At 38.8% G+C, this 19,971-nt stretch overlaps 1 long non-coding RNA gene across 1 annotated transcript in view; it reads left to right on the forward strand.

The window, feature by feature from the left end:
• LOC125460694 (uncharacterized) overlaps positions 1-9,400 on the forward strand; it is a 29,326-nt gene extending 19,926 nt beyond the window's left edge. Inside the window, exons 2-4 of the long non-coding RNA XR_007249317.2 lie at positions 7,818-7,905; positions 8,040-8,242; positions 9,323-9,400. This is a non-coding gene — a long non-coding RNA (uncharacterized LOC125460694). The remainder of the gene's footprint in view (positions 1-7,817; positions 7,906-8,039; positions 8,243-9,322) is intronic.
• The last annotated feature ends 10,571 nt before the right edge of the window (positions 9,401-19,971 follow it).

Below are 19,971 nucleotides of genomic sequence, written 5' to 3' on the forward strand. Positions count from 1 at the left end.
AATCTATGCCTCTGGTAATAAAGCCTAGGATAGCATATGCTTTATTAACTGCTCTCTCAACCTATCCCACTATGTTTAATGGCCTATGCACAAATGGATCTTGATCCTTTTGTTCCTGCACCGCCTTTGGAGTTGTAGTGTTTACTTCATATTGTTTCTTCATATTCTTCCCATGAAAATGTAAATTTTGCACTGCTGCACCTTGAACTTTATCAGCTTCCTATCCACTCCACCAAATCGGTCTTTCTCCTTTTGATGTTCTACACTATCCTCCTCACACTTTACAAAGCTTCCATACTTCTGCATCATCCACAGATTTTGAAATAATTTCCTATTTACCAATGTTTAGATCATTAATACATTTCAGGAAAGGCCAGGATCCCAACATTTAAATCTTAACAGTCCTACTATAAAGTTTTCCTCCTCCCAAAAAAATCCATTAACTATTATTTTCTGTTTCTAATTGTTCAGCTGATTTTGTGTCCAGATTGCTACTGAATCTTTTATTGTATGAGGATTACTTTTACTCATAACTTTGTGAGGCACTACATCAAATGCCTTCTGGAATACCATGTAGTTTTACATCAAAAGCATTGTCCTGATCAACCCTTTCTGTTACCTCATCAAAATCCTCTAGAGAGTTAGTTAAACACAATTTACTCTTAAGAAATTCCTGCTGACTCTTGTTAATAACCAGCATTTTTCTATCAGAATAAGCATTCTGTTTTCAATAGCTTCTGATTACACTTATTCGTGGTGACCTGCATACCAAAGTGTTCAGTCATCGCTTGATTTATCAGTGATCTATTGAATTCAGCGTCCCTGAAGTTAAATCACACAGCAATGAAAACACATCAGTTGTAAACATTTTATTTGCTTCAAAAGCAATCAACGATATACAAGTAAAATCATTGGAAATTGACCGAAAAGGAGTGAAGCTGAAACAAAGTACCAAAGCAATTGCTCAGGAAGATCTCAGAAGTCACAAACAGATCATCCCATGCACCAAACGACATGAGCATTGCCAAGAACTCAAAAAGTGGGCAAAATCCCAATGAGGAGCAAAATAGGTATGGAATCTAGACAGTGACAACTGTTGACATGAAATGTCCACACAGTTACCTGGTGACTCCAGCTCACTGCTTGCTTCTCTAGCCCTCCATAGAGTAGAATCCTTACAGTGTGGAAACAGGCCTTTTGGTCCAACAAGTCCATACCAACTCTCTGAAGAGCATCCCACCCAGACTGACTCCATTACCTGCATTCCCCACGGCTAATCCATCTAACCTACACATCTCTAGACACAATGGGAAATTTAGCATGGCCATTCAACCTAACCTGCATATCTTTAGACTCTGGGAGGAAACTGGAGCACCAGGAAGAAACACATGCAGACACAAGGAGAATGTGGAAACTGCACACAGACTGTTGCCCGAGGCTGGAATTGATCCTGGATCCCTGGCACTGTGAGCCACCATGCCGCCCCATCTTAAACACCAATCATCAACATTTCAGGGCATGTTCTTTGGGCAGTAACTGCATCAGAGTCTAACTATGGACACTGAATCTGACATGTAACAGCCTCACTGCAATCTTTGGCACATCTCTGATTCCGTTGCAAGACAGCTCTGTACTTCAGTGCTGCATGTTGGAGCACACCAGCACTTTTCATTGCAATGCTGCTGCAAGGACACTTTGCACAAAGGCACAAGCAGCCAACTCATAAATCAGACCAGGATGTTTCTCAGGGATCTTTGATTTCTTATTAAATCTACTGACATTGCTCACCGCATCCCTACCATTCCTTGCTTTGCTTTGTTTGTGCTTTGCTCCTCGATTAGAGCTTAAATGTCACAGTACTTCCATTGTGTTTTAGTACAGGCACAAAACCAGGCAGCTTGTCATAATTGTCAGCAGTCCTCAATCAAGGGATTGGATACGTTGTACAGCACCATACAATCTCAATCTCACACCTGTACCATATATCAGCAGTATACATGGTGATACAGTGTGTGAACATCAACCAAATCACCATGTTTCAAAAACTAAAGGGAGTAGTCTTCAGTCAAGCCAAAGGACATACCCTTCAACTGGGGGAGCCAAGCAGTGGCTCTGGTTCCACTTGAGGCAGTCATGGTCAAAGGTGTATATATATTACTATAGTCAGGAGTGAGCGACAGTCAGTCCTGCAGGTCTAGTTCAACATATTCAGCGAGTCACAGTAAGTCGGTCAAGTAGCTGCATACAGATTAATCAGGGAATGCCTGTCAGGGGTATGGGCCACTTAATAAAAGTAGCTAGCTTAATAAAAGTCAAGGGGTGTTATTGGTCCACCCTTGTGATAGAGAAATGGGGAAGGTAATGTGGACATTGGACAATATAGAAGACCCTCGGAGAGGGATTATCAGTTGGTAAACTGACCTGGCCTCAACAGGGACGACAGTGCAGCACAATTGTTGGCATTTCTAAGCTGTAGGACTGGAGCTTAGGGAGCGAAGTTGTAATGCCAGCTAATGAACGAGAACATGTAGAGACTCAGTACTGACAGGAATGCCGTGAAGAAAAGGACGTGGACATTCAAGGGGATTGATTGACTATTGGGCTGCACCTCAGATTTTCAGTGTCAAGTGGAACCTGCATTGCCTTCAAACTTGTTATTCAAAAATACACACTTGGAATGGAAACTAGTTGCAATTACACATCAAATTGGTAGAGTATGTGTTTCTTTTTTCTGTCTGAACATGTAGACACTATTTCGGAGTTGAAGTTATCTGTAATTTTAGCATCCAGTATGTGAAATGCATACATTGCTGAACTGTTTGCGGTACCAATCCTGGTCATAAGCAGCGTTGACCATGTCATTACTGATTGAAGATACTCATCTCTGTGAGGCAGAAGTAATCAAAGGTAACCTTAGAAGTGACACCTGCAGGCCATAATTAATAAAGACAATCCAAGATCTCTCAAATTGCATGGGAGGATGGCACTGATTTCCTCTAACATTGAACTGTGCATAGTCACCAATAAGCTCTTAGATACAAAGCTGCTATTCTTGGATGATGTGAGAGTGGGAGGACAAAGGTACCAGTACTGGTACAGCAGTGACAATTGCCTTCTATCTTTGTGTGACGTGACTTGTGCTGCATTCTTTGATCTAAGGTCGCTATATCTGAATTGCATGTAAAGGCATTCCACGGCCTCGTTTGTGGAGTCCTCCACATTATTTGTGCGTTATATGAACGCTGTCTGCTCGCATTACTAAGAACCTGTTCTTTTGCTATATTTCCCACACATCATAATTGAAAGTGTGACCTATGAATTCAGCACAATAAAGATCCAACAAAATGGAGGAGGGACAGATATGTCAGCAAGCTGAGGACCAGCAGCAACTTCCAAACAGCCTCCACATGAAGAGGCCACAGGATGCGCAGGAGGAATCTGGAGGGCCAAAGTGTATTGGCCTGAATGTTATTTTCTCTAGGTGAGCAGTGCCATCTTAGACTGAGGATGCCCTTGGAGACTGTTCTATAACAATGTCAGCTAGTGGAATGGGATCTGCAAAAGGAAGGAATGGGTGGCCGTCAAGGTAACAATTGCAATAAACCTATATGCAAATAGCTGCTCCCAGTGACCCACTGGAGACCTGTGTGGCCTGTCATAATCCTCAGTTCAAAAATGCATTCAGGTTATTACCGATGCAATTTGTACTAGATCCTGCCGCTTCATTCATTTCCTCATGACAAGGTCAGTGTTGCATCCCAACCTTTGGTAACATGGCTGACTGGCCTCAGGTGCAGAGTGTGATAGACTGTACACACGTTGCATTGGCAGTGCCATATCATGAAGCAACTAGCTTAATAGAAAAGGTTCCATTCCATCAATGTGCAAGTCATTAATGATCAGTGGTATCACATCTTTGAAATCTATGCCAGGTACCCTGGAAGCTACCATGATTCCTAAATCCTTTTAGAACTCTATTATGCTTCACTGGTGTCACATGTTGAAAATCAAGCCTTGCTATTTCCTGAGTCATCACAATAGTTAAAGATTTAGTACATGCATGCAAAATTCTTCAATTTGGCTTTCTTTTAGACCTGCATTGATAGAAAGCATGGTCCAGGTTTTTGTACTAATAAGAATGACTGACTAATTATTGCAAATAAATGATCTGAGCTTACAGATAAACAATTATGAACTATCAGTATGTAACTCTACTAGTTAAAACTCTAACACCCACCACACGTCCCCTTTATAAACTCCTCCATTTACAGACACGAGAAAAACATGGACGTGATTGGGTTGAGAGAAAGACTGTGAAAGCAGTTCAGTTGTCCTTATTTGCAGAGTTTGCTGAGATAGTCCTTTTGGCTTGTCAGGATGTGCTGCTCATTGATTCTCCTTCTCCAGATATTTTCACTTGCTTGCAGAAGATACAGGGTGACTGCTTTATATTTATAAAATCTCTGGTTTACCAGTTAAGAGCTACCGAAGCAGAAACTGCTGAGTGAGATATAAATGGGCTTTCTCAGGCTTAAGGTATTTTTAACAGCAGAGGAAGATACCCACTCCTGCCCATGTGGAGGTCCAATGGCTTCTCTCCAACATTCACATTCACAAAATAAAAACTGAGAGAGCTGCAGATGTTATAAATCAGAAACAAAAACAAGTTGCTGTAAAAGCTCAGCAGGTCTGGCAGCATCTGTTAAGAGAAATCAGACTTAATCGGATCTGAAACGTTAACTCTGATTTCTCTTCACAGACGCTGCCATACCCGCTGAGCTTTTCCAGCAACTTCTGTTTTCTTCACAATCACAAGCTGTTCAGTTACCTGGGAACCAATCACACGGTTCGTGGCAGGCAGGAGGCCTTTGTCATTGATAACTGGTCAGTCGCCCACAGACCGTTCTAGTAGTTGTTGTCAGCCAAAGTCAATTTCTATACAATCTCCTGACTCCAGCTCACCTGAAACCTAATTTCCATTGTTGCTGTGTAAATAGCAGTTACAACCAGTGTCAAGTTATTTGCTTTTACAAAGTGGTGCACTTCTTCAACAATCCTTGGTTTTCAAAACAGTTCTTTTCCCATTTCAGTCCACAATCAAATCTATAGAAAAATGGGAAGAGACGACTATACAACTCTTGTTTTTGATTCATTTCAAAGACCAGCTGCCTTTCAAGGATGGTTACTTGCTGAAGATGAATTTCTAATATTTGGACTGGGGAGCTTGCAGTACACCATAAAGCATGCTGCATAATCATTGTATGCTGTGCTCTACAGAACTCTCACAGGTAACAAAGGGATGTGGTGGACGCTGAAGAGCTGGGAGAGCAGCACCATCCTTCGGAGGAAGGTGAAGAAATTAAATAGGAATATTATCTTCTTTATGATAGAGCACAACAGTATCAAGTGCAACAACCTAAACAGGACTGAATTGACAGCCAGTTCCAGTAGTTGTGAGCTGTTTGTGATGGTTACTCATTGAAATATGTTGGTAAATATGTTGGTGCTCAAAAGACAAGTAGTCCCTGTCACCTGTTCCCAGTGGCAAATGTAGCTTTAGTCTGTTTGAATTTTTTTTTGCTGTTGCAAGATTAAAAAAAAAGTTTTGAACAGTTTGAAGGATTTTAGGGATGTGATAGTCCCACAATGAGAAGATCTTGGACTAAACTAAGCATTGTTGAGAGTAGCACTCTTTTAGACAGGGCTGTAAGATGAGACAAGGCTAAGGACAACTAAGCTCTATAGATTGGTTCTTTAAAAACCAACAAATATACAAATGTGCATTTGTATATACAATGAAGTGTCAGCCTTTTTGCCCTGAGGAGCATTTGTTTCTGGTTGCCCTCCAACTAAATGCCTGACGAAAGACAAGTGCGGACTGACAGCATTTGAACAGGTGTTCAGCTTAACTTCAAAAATGGTGCCAGTACCAGGAATCCCAGGCAGTCCTGATAATGAAGTGTACTTTTCCCTACAGTGAGTGAAAGAATAGGGCAAATGTGGTGCCATGTGGGGAATGCTGTATAGGTATTGAGGTGAATTTGGGAAGATAACTTCAGAAGTCTCACTAGGCCTCAGAGAGAAACCCTCTATGAAATGTGCCAAAATTGACACTTAACCAATTTCTGGTGGAATTCAGCCCTTCAAGTCTCAGTCATTTTTCTTCCTCTCAGCTGCAGTCACATGAAGCGAATGATTGGTTAACGTAGATGAATCACAGTAGTGATTGTTAAAGTGTATCTGTATTATAATTACTGTCATAACACTCATTAGTTATTACAATGTATAGTATTTTTGTTATATATGTCTTCACCTCCCTCACTCCACCCAGCCTTGCTCCACACACTCCCCTTGCTTTCTCTCCATTCCCTTTTCCATTTCCTCTTTCTGTTTCCACCGGTCTGCCTGTTCCATCTCTATCCTTTCCCCACCCCTTTTTCCTCTTTCTCATTCCCAAGCCCTCCGTCTGTCCTCCACCCTCACCCTCTTTCATTCTCCTCTAAGATCATACAATATAGGAGCAGAATTAGGGCATTCAGTCCATCGGGTCTGCTCTGCCATTCTATCATGGCTGTCTCTCCTATTGTCTTTCAACCCTCTCTTTGTCGCATCTCTTCCATTCTTCTAATGCATTCTTCTCTTTCTCCTTCACCTCTTCCCTTCTTGTTCTCCAAGGGCAGCACAGTGGCTCAGAGATTAGCACTGCTGCCTCAGTGCCGGGGATCTGGGTTTGATTCTACTCTCTGGCAACTGTCTGGGTGAAATCTTCTCTATGTCTGCTTGTGTTTCCTCTGGGTGCTGTGGTTTCCTCCCACTATCCAAAAACGTGCAGGTTAGTTGGACTGGCCATGCTGAATTTCCCATAGTGTCCAAGTTGTGCAGGCTTGGTGAATTAGCCATGGGGAATGCAGGGTTACAGGGATAGGGTAGAGGGGTGGGTCTGGGTAGGATGCTGTTTGGAGAGTCAGTGTGGACTTGATAGACTGAATGGCCTGCTTCACACTGTTGGGATTCTATGGTCTCATCTCTCACCCCATTTATCTCCCTATCCACATCTCCTCTGTCATCCCTCTTATTCCTCCTCTCGATTGCTTCCTGTCCTGAATCCCTTTACCATGAAACCCCCTCTCTTGTTCCAAGCTCAGACCAATCCAGCCAATCTTTGCCTAACATGGGCGCTATGCTATACTGATTGATGGTGGCAACAACAAATACCTTGTTTTGGATACAGGATGGGAGTTTTGAGACACTAGGACATGAGGATGAAGGGAGAACCCTGAGTCGGGGAGTTGGGGAGGGAGTAGATAGTCCATAAGTATGGGAACCGTGTGAGCTTGTCTGAGTTGGGAGAATATTTTGCATAGAGCCAAGGTGCGAAGGGGAAAAGGAAGACCCAGTTTAGTCCAGGTAAGGGTGGAGGGCAGTTCAGACACCTGTCACGTGCTGTTAGGTTTCATGTGGCCTGAAAGGGCTAGTCTAAGCATTAGGTGGTCTCAATGCCTGGCAAGTGAAGGAGGTCTAATAGAGAATTGGAAGAATGCAATGAACCACAATTTCATATTGGGTGGTTGGGCTTCCCTTAAAAATATTTTTTTCACAATTCTTTATTGCTTTTTGCTAATCTTTACCATTTAGGTGTAAACTTTACTGGGATCACCAGTTTTCTCGGGCAGTAGCATAGCCTGGATGTTGGGCAGGGTCACACCCTGAGGTACCTAAATCTTGCCAGCAGCCTGTCTTTTGTTTTCTTCTTTCCTGATGACGAGCTGGAAGTGGTTGGAATGACAGACATTTTCTTTGCCTCCTCTGTTTCATAGGCTCACAGCTCTGGATAACAGTGGTCAGATACTCAAACGTAATGACCAAATAGGGGCAGATTGGAAAGCTGCTGTTGAAGGAGCCTTGGTGAGTTGCTTTCTTTCACTTTTCATTATATCATTATAAAATTAATTCCACTGCACTCTTATTTATGCCGGTGTTGTTACATTTATGTTGTTACTTACGTTGAAAAGAATATAAACAAATAGTTTTCATCACAGCTCCTCTATTGGAGTATCCATTTTATTTCCCCAAAGAGTCAGTTACCATGGTAGAATCGGTTCAGAGGTCACCCTGACTGAGTTGGAACAGAACGAGGCATTGATAAGGAGATAGAAAGGGTGAGAGGAGAGATCAGAAGGAACGGTAACATTCCATTTGAAATGACGAGGGAAGTTCTTGGAAAAATCTTTGAAAATACGTGGTAAGATCTGTTTATGTCATAAACATTATGAACCTGCTTTTGCCAATATGCCTGCTTCCTTAAATTTAACTCACTGTGATCATTTTAGAATTCTGTTGATGGCTTCCATAAATTTTAAGATTATTATTCTCCATGATCAAGACTCATTCCAAATTACACCATTTGATTTTAAGTATGTAAAGATACATTTGAAGGACCGTTGAAAGCAATAATCAATATTAAAATTTTCAGATAGGGTTTTCTATGTGACTATTACATTTTTTTTCTGAATTATTGTTTCCAGAAGCTTCCCAATCACTGCAGTTAAATTGACTGGTCTGTAGTTGCTTGGAATCTCCTTACAAGGAGGTTTTATCAAAATAAACTTATCATGTTTGTAATGTACCTGTTCTCTGTCTGGCACAGTCTTGAAGAAATTATTGATGGTGCCTCCTTGGATGCATTTAATCTGGTTCTGTCTCCTTGTGAAATGTATGCACAAATAGCCTACTGCAGATGCTGGAGAATCTGAGAGAACAAGGTATAGAGCTGGATGAACACAGCAGGCCAAGCAGCATCTTAGTAGCTGGAAAACTGACGTTTCGGACCTAGAAACTTATGAAGAAAGGTCTAGGCCCAAAACGTCAGCTTTCCTGCTCCTATGATGCTGCTTGGTCTGTTGTGTTCATCCAGCTCCACACCTTGTTAGCCTATCCCATACTTAACGTTTATAATTTTTAACCCTACTAGCGACTGAATTTCACCATGGCCTGGGTAGCATCTTCCTCCTTTGTAAAAAGAGCTGCAAAAATGTGTTTAATGCTTTAATCATGCTGTCTGCCTTCATCTGTAAATCCTCTTTTTGGGGCCTAATCAGAACCATTTCTCCTTTTACCACCCTTCTATCATTTGCATGCTAATAGAAAATGCTGGAATTCCCTTTTTAGCTAACGGTATCTTTTTGAACTCTCTCTTTGCTTCTTTTGCTTACTTTTTCATCAACACTATATTCAACTTGGTTTTCAATTGTACATTTTACCTGTCATCTGAGACAAACATGTTTTTTTCTTTATCATAATTTATACCGCTTTTTGCCTTCAGGAGCTCTGGAATGGTTAGCCCTACCTTTCACTTCAGGGAATACACCTCAACTGTGCCCAAACCATCTCTTCTTTGAAGGTACTGTTCAGCTATAGTTTTTCCTGCTCACCTATTGAGTTTATTTAAATCAGATCCATTTTTAATCTGTCAAAGTTGTCTTTCCCCAGTTAATTATTTTTACGCTGTATTGTTTGTTATCCTTTCCAGTCACCCTAAACCTTATGTTACAATGATTACTATCTCTCAAATATCTAGTTTGATCTAGTTAATCTGCTACATTCTCAACAAACAGATCTAGCAGTGTGTCTTTTTTAATTGGACTTGTAACACTGCAGTAGAAAATTCTTCTGAATACACTTAGAACTCTTGCCTCTCTCTGAACTTTATACCACTACTATCCCAGTCTACTTTGGGTTAATTAAAGTACCTTATTATAACTGTTCAATAATTTTGCACTCCTCTGTAATCCCCTTGCAAAGTTGTTTATCTACATTCTTTCCATTAGTTAGTTGTCTGCAGAAAACACCCAACAATATAATTACACTTTTTTTTGTAATTTAGCTCTTGATACATGTCTGTGGCCAGAGAAGCATTTACCTGTTCCCATTACTATCAAATTACCTATCACAATGGCTCTTACTGTCATCCTTGTAAATCCTGTGCATTTAAGCCACATGTGATGCCATGAGCTTGACTTTAATGGCACTCCCCAGATGAACCATCACTTTTGAATATATTCAGAATCGACTTCTGGTTGGAGAGTGGAATGCACTCTTAACTCCTGTATTACCAGGCTGTTCCTTTTTGACCAACTAGTCACCCATTTCTTCTATCCCTGTATACTTGTAAGATTTGGAGTGACCACACTGACAACACATTCTGTGCAAATGGTGAACCAGGATAAGGGAAACATTGTGAATATCACCCATAGTACAGGATATCCTTTCTTAAGGTTGAAACAGCTTTGCCATTCCTTTATTTATTAGTTAACCTCACTAGTGTTGAAAAAAAAACATAGCAAGTAATTACAATCTACAGCTACTATTACTAGTACTGATATTACTTCACACACACTTCTAGTTATAATAACTGTATTTAAAGACTTCTCTCTCTTTGAGCACTAAACTCCCATATGAACCAAATTTGCTACTAAACTCGGTCTATGTTTCATTGTCACATTTTCTGACTGTGTGCCCCTTACTAACTGTTCAACTTAAAAATGGATAGGTCAGTTTCCTGTATAATAATTAGCACTAACTGAACCAACTATTTTCAGCTGATTGACAGATACCCACCACTACCAATCAGCTCCCTGTTTAGGAAGCAATTCAACTTACTTGAATATCATTAATCCTATGTCAATCTCACGCTTAAACTATGATTAAACTTGAGAAAAGCCCAACTTAACACATGAACCAATCTTACTACTATATTCTATTATTATCTTACCCAAGTGTAGACATGCAAACGTGTGCCCTTACATAATACTGAGTGGTTGCTAGATCTGTCTTTGGAAAGATTGAGAGGCATTTAAACAAAAGATACAATTATCTGATTCAGAACATCTGTTACATCACTGGAATACACTATTGTACTGTTGGATTTAGGGCAGTATGTGTAGACAATTAAGACAATAACCATTCCTTTAAGCGGACTGAAAGAATCCGAGATGGTACTGAAGGGTAATCTCAATTTCAAATGTGTGGTATATGTGAAATTTTGAAAGAAACATGGCTCGGTATTACAATTTAAATATTTGTAAGAGTACTCAAAAAAAGATCAAATCAACTCAAACCGTATGTTAGAAATATTACGCTATTAACATCAGTTGCTCAGCATGCTAATAATTGATACAGTTGCATCCTTCATTTATTTATGTTCACAAATGCCACTAATTTAAAAAAAACACTAAAACACTTTTTTAAACAATATATATTTATTTATCATTGAGTACTATATGTAAAAGAAAGACAGCCTAAAGAAACACTACACAGACCACTTATAATGAATTTAGTCCTGCTTGCTCTTCTTGAAAAGCATAGGTTTAAGAGAATTTCTGCTCTAAATTAAGTAAGTGCAAATTAAAATACTTTGATCTGGAAAAATGAAACTATTTAATTTCAATAAATATTCAATATCAGCACCATGCCGAGTGAACTTTCTCAATTTCAACAGAGATTACAGAAGGAAATTCTGGTTTAAATACCTATTTAAAATTCTCAGATGCTGGAATCAAGTAAAAGTTTTGTAAAACCGAATCAGACAGCTAAGTTTGTTGCTTGTTGTCTTTTCTGTGGTAAATTCGTATGATGCACTTATGAGATACTGTCATGATTTCATCTTGAGTGGATCATTGCTGAAATGGTAGCATCATTATCTCACATCTTCCGTAGGATTAATACCTTTTTCAAAGTAAGTGATGAGCACTATCACTTCTTTGCTGACTGTGAAATTTACACCATTATATTAAATAATACATTAAGGTTACATACAAGCATGACAATATTCTTCAGTGCTGTCCACAGAATTAAGTCTAGATTAGAAGGAGGTTTCAATTGTTTATTTTTCTTCAGATTTCATGCAGTCAATCTGCTTGAACATCCTGGAGTTACCACTGACCACAGACGGACCTGGACTAACTGCATAAATACTGTGGCTACAGAGAAAGTCAGAGGCTAGGAATTCTGTGGTATGTAACTAACGTCCAGTCACCCCAATGCTTGTCCACCTATAAGACATAAAACGGGCATGTAATGGAATACTTTCAATTTTGCTGGATGATTGCAACTCCAAGAAGACTAAAGAAAAGCTTGAAGAAAACCATCATAAAGCAGCCCACTTTATTGGCACCCCAAGTGACACCTTCTACACCATTTGACAATGGCAGCAGTGTGTGTCATCTACAAGATAATTCGGCAAGCCTCATCTGACAGCACCTTCCAAACTTGTGACCAGTACCACCTGGGAGGACAAGGGCAGCAGATACTTGGGAACTTCATCACGGGCTGCAAGTTCCTTCCCAGGCCCAGACCATCCTGATTTGGAACTATATCGCTTTCCCTTCACTAGTCATTGGGTCAAAACCTTGGAACCCCCTCGCTAACAGCACTGTGAAGGTCCCTACAACCAATGACTGCAGTGGTTTAAGAAGGCACCTCACCAGCATCTTCTCCAGGGTAATGGGATAGGCAATGAATGCTGACCCAACTAGTGATGCCCTGATCCCATGGACAAAGAAACAAAAGCTAATAAGCCTTTGGCATTTCACACTGGGTGAACCATGCTAACATCCAGTTACCAAGGATTAGTCTCAGCTTCGTGTACAAAATAAGCAACTGCTACCTAACGTTCAAGAATAAGAAAACAGAATTTATCAAATAACATTGTTTCCTGAAACTTACCACTGCTTTTGAAGAGACAGAAGTTGTTTGTGTGCTCTTTATTGTTGCATGGTCATTTTCTTTATCTTCCAAAACTAGGTTGCAGGTCATCATACTGCTCTTCAGGGAAGGCAGTAGGTTGTATAGTTATCTTCTGATGGGGCAAAATCACTACCCTGAAACTACACAACCTACTACCTCACTCTGGCAGAACATTGAGATATTGTCATGGCTGATTCAGTAATGCTTGAAGCCAAATGTATAGTAAATTAACAAGTTGCATTGTATTTTACATGTAACATTTAGGAAAACTTAGAAGCACCAACATATTAGCTGCCCTCAGTGAGATCTAAACTGAAGGATGAAAATTTGTCTCAGCTGATTTCTGTGGAGGAAGGAAAACATGAGTTGGTGATCATATACTTGCAACAGCTCTCAGAAGTATAGGACCCTGGAGGAGCAATTTTTTCCTCACTTGGCTTCAGGGAAGGGTATGGCTTTTTAAAAAAAATTACCTTTACTGCCTTGTTAGGGACCAAAAAAACTGAGCAACCAACCATTACTAGTTATTATTAAGCACGATTAAGTGTTAGTCTGGATTCAAATACTAATGAAGATTTCATTCATATTTCCAATTGCAAAGAATCAGAGAAGTGTTGATAATTATAGGCTTAACATAATGTGCAGATAGATCATATTCTGGAAATCTTAATCTCTGCTGTAGTTTTTTGATACATAAATCATGTGAGTACATGACTAAGTCACTAGCTTCCACATCTATCATTAACTATTACCTGAAAACCAAAAAAGAGATACATTCATTAAATCATACTTATTGTAAGATCTTTGTTTAATAGCAGAACTTAAGTCATTCTTTTGTTTTCAAAATAATTCAAAATCCAGATAACTAAAACAATTGTGTAGTTTTCAGCTGATCCATCGGAGTTTTGACAGCCACCTCAGGAAAGACAGTAGATTGTATAGTTATCTGACCGGAAGGGTGTAACCCTAAAACTATACAACCTACTACCTCATCCCAAAGGACAGTAATGTTCTGTTGCAACATCCAAGGAGGAAAATGGCATTCCTTCAATATATGTACCTGCATAGAAGGGAACAATAAAAGCAAACCAAAATTTGAAAGTGCAGTCCACATCAATAGATTTTTCCAAGCTTTTTGACTTGCCCGCCAAGCTGGCTTGTTTTTGTTCAAACGTTTCGCCACCGTGCTAGGTGACATCATCAGTGGAGCCTCCAATGAAGCGATTTTATTCTACTCTGCTCAGAATTTATACTGTCCTGTCCATTATGGTGAGTACTGTCATTTCCGGTTTTGATCTGTATTGGTTTATATATGGGGTCTGATTCTATACATTTATTGATTTGAGTATGAATGGAGAACCATGCCTCTATGAATTCCCATGCATGTCTATGTTTGGCTTGGACTACAATATAAACACGTATATACAAACCCATACAGATCAAAATCGGAAATGACAGTACTCATCACAACGTACTGGACAGTATAAATTCTGAGTGGAGTAGAATAACATTGCTTCATCGGAGGCCTCTCTGATGATGTCACCTAGCATGGTGATGAAATGTCTGAACTAAAACAAGCCAACTCAGCTAGTAAGTCAACAACCTCATCCACAACATGAAATACAGATCTTTGACAAAACCTTCAATAGATATTCCTTATTTTGGTTAATTCAAAACAAATAATTGAACAGATGGATAACAAAGTGTGAAGCTGGATGAACACAGCAGGCCAAGCAGCATCTCAGGAGCACAAACGCTGACGTTTTGGGCCTAGACCCTTCATCAGCAAGGCAGATGGAGTTTAATTTAGGCAGACCAGGGCAGGACTAACACAGTAGGGCCCTGGGGTGTATTGCTGAACAAAGAGATCCAGGGCTTCAGGTGCATACCTCCTTGAAACTTGAGTCACAGATAGACAAAGTGGTGAAGAAGACGTTTGGCATGTTTGCCTTCATTAGTCAGTGCAGTGAGTACAGTAGTTGAGATGTCATGTTCCAGCTGTATAGGACGTTGGTGAGGCCACTTGTGGAATACGGCATTCAATTCTGGTCTCCCTGCAATCGGAAAGATGTTAAACTTGAAAAGGTTCAGAGAAGATTTACAAAGACGTTGCTGGGGTTGGACAATTTGAGTTACAGGGAGAGGCTGAAGAGGCTGGGGCTTTTTTTCCCTGGAGCATTGGAGGCTGAGGGGTGAACTCATAGAAGTTTATAAAATCATGAGGGGCATGGATAGAGTGAATAGCCAAGGTCTTTTTACCAAGGTAGGAGAATCCAAACTAGAGGGCATAAGTTTAAAATGAGAAGAAAAATATTTGAAGGGGACCTGAGGGACAATTTTTCCACACAGGGTGGTGCTTGTATGGAACAAGCTGCCTAGGTGGTGGTGGTGGTGGAGGTATGTTCAGTTATGACATTTAAAAAGCATCTGGACGGGTACATGAATAAGAAGGGTTTAAGAGGGATATAGGCCAAATGCTGGCAAATGGGACTAGATCAGTTGAGGATATCTGGTCAGTATGGACAATTTGGACCAAAGTGCATATTTCTGTACTTTATAACTCTATGACTCTATTGATAAAAGTATATATTTGTAAGTGTCATAAGCAGCACAATAAAGAAGTGACAACCACAATGATACCAATCTGTGTATCACAATTTGAATGCTAACACTAACACTTTGTTAGAATACAGCATCTAATATTGCATTTGCTTGATTACAAGTTATAACAATGTGTTTGGCAGATTATCATTGGTCTTTTATACTAGTCAAACACCTGATCAGTATGACAGCCTCTCTGGGAGGGATCTGTGAGCAGGTCAAGGAGCAGGGAGACTCTTTAACTGATCCTACTGAAGAATTCTCACGGAGAAATTCTTCAGTAGACTGCACAGCAGGAACCTTTTTTTAAAAAAAAGAGCAGGAAATGTAACTTTAAATCCTTGCATCAGAAGCAAAAGAATGCTTGGGACTTGTAAATGGGATTGAGGAACAAAGATGAAAGAAACCTAAAACTTCTGGACTTCAATGTTTAACTGCACTTATGCGGTTATCCCACACTGTTGCTTCCCTTACTATTGCAAAAGCAGCAAAATCTTAGCCACCGTCTCTAGAGTAACAAAAATAGACAGCTTTACCAAAGTATTGAAATTTGCTGAAATACTCATCAGCATGTACCTCTATAACAACATGGAAATAGTTAAACTTATTAAGACTCATTATCATTTATAGTGAGTGTTACTCACATTTGCTTATAAAAGTGATCTATTTTGAAGTACTTCACTTCTAAACATACAGTTGCATTTTGATTGAGATTTGTTTTCTGTAATACTCATTCATTTCACTGCTATATCTTCCTAATGTTGGATCTCCACTACCCATTTTAAACAAGTGGATGCTAATTATCTCTTTGTAAGTTAAGCTAGCATGCCTCCTCAAGTGAAAAATAATGTAAATGCAAATATTCTTGATCTCATTTCTAAAATAGCATTATTTGAATTGATCAGATCACCGATTTTTTAAAAAATATGTCCAATTAACCCCATAGCAAAGTATGTGTTAAGTCCTTGAGTTACTAGGTGAAATGTGTTAGTAGATAGGAATGCAGAAAAGCAGTGAGAGAAGGGCTAGATTCCTGCTCATGCCTATATAAGAACAGAAATAGAAAAACCTTGGAATTGAGTTGCTTGCTGTAGTAAAGGACTGGGGCACACAACATATGGAGGTTGGAAGAAAAAAGGATAAAACATACCAATCAAGAATGGGAAGAAATGGAAATGGAGACTTTTTGCATAGATGGTTGACAGGCTCTTCCAGACACAATTCAATTGCCTCCACTTAACTGTCACAATCAAAAATTGGCAGTGGTGATGATCGAAGAGAAGTAAGTTGAGGTATTCATGTACTTCCAACTATAGGATATTGCAAAGTATGGATGGGTTTACAACAAAAAAGAGAAATAAAACAATATAATGTTGATTATTAAGAATGCCAACCTGTGATGCTCTGTGCTGTTAAAACTTTTGCTTGACCTCTTGTTGGCAGAATTTCCTATAAGGAAAACAAAAGTAATACTTAATGCCAGAGGTCATTATTTCAAACAATGTTAGGAAATAATGCACATAAACTGTAATATTAGAAATACCTAGTTCTATTAAATATAATGATCATTCCGTACCACATTACAGAAATACCTGCTGCACCACTGCTAGTGTTTAATTCACCAGTATTCATGTATTGTTCCACCTACTGTGTTGGTTTATCATGGATTGGGTAAAGTTAAAAAGCTATGTTATTGTTCACTATTATGTTAGTTGAAGATATCATTGAAACTACTCCACACCCCTAGATATGGAGAAATTAAATACTATCTTAACTGAAGGTAACAGCAAATTATGACGTTGCTTTTTTGTGGTGGTGGGAGGAATGCTGGGCAAAGACTTCATGCCTTCACAGAGTAATAGGATCCCCCAAATAAGACAAGGCTATATTTGATTTGAATACTAAAAGGTGTGTGAAACTGATACAGAACGACTCCCTTCAATATGTCTCCATCATTCCTTCATATAGATCTCATGCTACATGACCTACCCAAGACTGGAGACTTGGCAAATGGAAGTATATGATAATTCATGTCCTATAGACACAAACCACAGTGAACTGAGATCTAACACACTCCATTAAAATATCAACTTTATATTCATAAACTTATATGCCTATTTATATAAGCAAGAAAGAATAGGATATCAATAGACATCAGAACAGGGCAGTGAAAAATTCTTTCCTATTGCACCAATTGGATATGTTAAAGGAGTACTGTCTTTATGCAAACATGCCTGCTAAGGTTTTTCTCCTGTTTGAAAATGGAGCCTTAAGACCCACTTCCATGACAAAAATATCACATGTAAGTAGCACGATGATATACTTCAACAGTAACCAAGAGCTTTTGCTTTGTGTGTAACTAGTGATGTGATTGTAAATTGCACCAGCTTTGTGATTCTTTTTGCTGAAGTTTCCGCTTAAAGCATTCTCATATCATTGTTAACAATTAGTGGAATTTGCGGATATTCCCAGATTTTTTGGTGGTCCCAGTTTCTAGTATAAGTTTGTTAAAATAGCACAATAGATTACAGAAATTTGATTTGCCCTGGACCTACTGCACAGTTAAAATTCTTTGATATTTTGCACTTGTTTTATTGGTTTTGGAGAAATTGCTGTGAAAACTAGCCTCATGGAAACCCCAGGCTGCCTGGTTATCAGATTTGCTATATATTCTTTTATGGAGGGAAAAAAGGCTTGCCTAAGATTTAAAATTATAAACTCATCTTTGTACAGTATCAAAAATTTGCATCACTTCATTAAATTTGCCATTCACATCCACAGAATTGCACTTTTTTAACTTTGACGTTTTTTTGCATATTTGTTTAATAAATCAACAACAACAAAACAATTTGACTTATGCTTTCAGTATTTCAGGAAGGGTTAACATTTGTTATGCCTACCATAATATCTGCTCTTCTCTAGTGAAGCAGATTTAGACCAAGTCTCTCTGACTAGCATTTTAAAAATGTCAAAGATATCATTTAACAGAACCTGTTGAACAATGATTCCTGCTTTGATGTAAACTCTCCTCCCAAATGGAACAGAAATTTTCCTGAAGCAAGAATCAGCCTCCTTGCAAATATCCATGCCACCGCCTTCCCTAAATCACTTTCTTTTGTCGGAATCCACTATTGCCGGCTTAATCCCTATTTCTAATCTCACATTTAAATTTTGCATCTGACACAGTTATAAACATTCCTAGTAATTATATAGTTGGAAAAAAAAGAACATAGTAGAAATTTACTTCAGTTGCTTTTGTCAGAAAGCAAGAAGTTTTCTTGCATGTCAGTGCTGGCTATAATCCTAGTAAAACAGTTTTCTGGCCTAGCTCTAGCAGGCCAACATTAATTTAAGTCCGAATGTTACCTAAAATAACAGACAGAAGGTTGATTAAACATTGCAAAGGTGTACTACATCACTACTGTGATTTGATTTTAATCTAATGTGTACATGATTGACTGGTTAGATATACTTATTAAACAGCTATGCCTTCCGCTTAATATCCTAAAAAAAAGACAAGGGACTGCATGCTATGCCGTAAAAAATCCTATAGCATCTGTTTTATACAATAAATGTAATATTCCTTTTCATTATTCAGCTAAAGTCTCAATATTACTACCTGTAAATCCTGTGGCATATATGTGAATACTTGTTATTTTTATCCCAATCCTAGTACTCATTCATTTTTATTCAGTTCTTACATTTCTATGTGTTATACAGAATAACATTCTGGACAGCGTTCCAATGTAGTAAGATATGTCAGAATTGAAATGGAGTTGATGCATTGCAAGGTCATGCTTATCATAGCTCCTGGATAAATTATTACCATGTTACGCAAATCTGTATGATATCTTCCATAAAATCTGCATTTTGACAAAATGTATGAGAACTTCTTACTTTGTAACATTTTGATGGGGTGCTTTTGTAAGATGTCAAGGATAAGCATATGGTGACGTAACTTTAAATTAAGAAGATGGGATAAACACTGTGCTCTTTGGTTAAAGTTACAGACACATTTTCATGTTGCAATTAATTAAATTTTGCATTATAAGTACTTTGAATGAAGCAGAAGCTTTATTTTAGGAGTACTTTGTGGAATGCAGTTCAAGTTGAATAAGAGGGCATGAGTAGTGAGTTGTGATTCAATGCTTTTGAGACAAGGCAGAGTCTTCAGTCAGCAGAAGTTCTATTTCTGTGATGATGATTTGGAAACCTGGGCTACAATTTCCCTGTTACATGCTTTTGTGGCCATTCTGCTGACACATGGAATTGCTGTACTAAACTTGAAGATTTAATACTTCAACGAAGACTTCTCAAGTACAGTATTTTGCATAATTTATATTCTGATTGTTACAAGTTTTAGCTTGCTTTCAAATACCATAATACAATCGTGATTTATTTATTGAAACATCAAGTTGATCGGACAGGAGGCCAGCAACAGCCATGAATAGATTGAAGCCTTGAACTTTATAGAATTTTTGCACTTATTATTGAGCCATTTAACATAAATCCAACAGGCACTGCACCAGTTGCACAACATACTTTTTGGCATATATTAGTTTTATAACTATGGCTACATTTTTAGATCATATATCGTAACATAAAAAATATTCACATTAATTTGGG

Source organism: Stegostoma tigrinum, chromosome 18 (genome assembly GCF_030684315.1).
Source record: "Stegostoma tigrinum isolate sSteTig4 chromosome 18, sSteTig4.hap1, whole genome shotgun sequence".
NCBI classification, from domain to species: domain Eukaryota; kingdom Metazoa; phylum Chordata; class Chondrichthyes; order Orectolobiformes; family Stegostomatidae; genus Stegostoma; species Stegostoma tigrinum.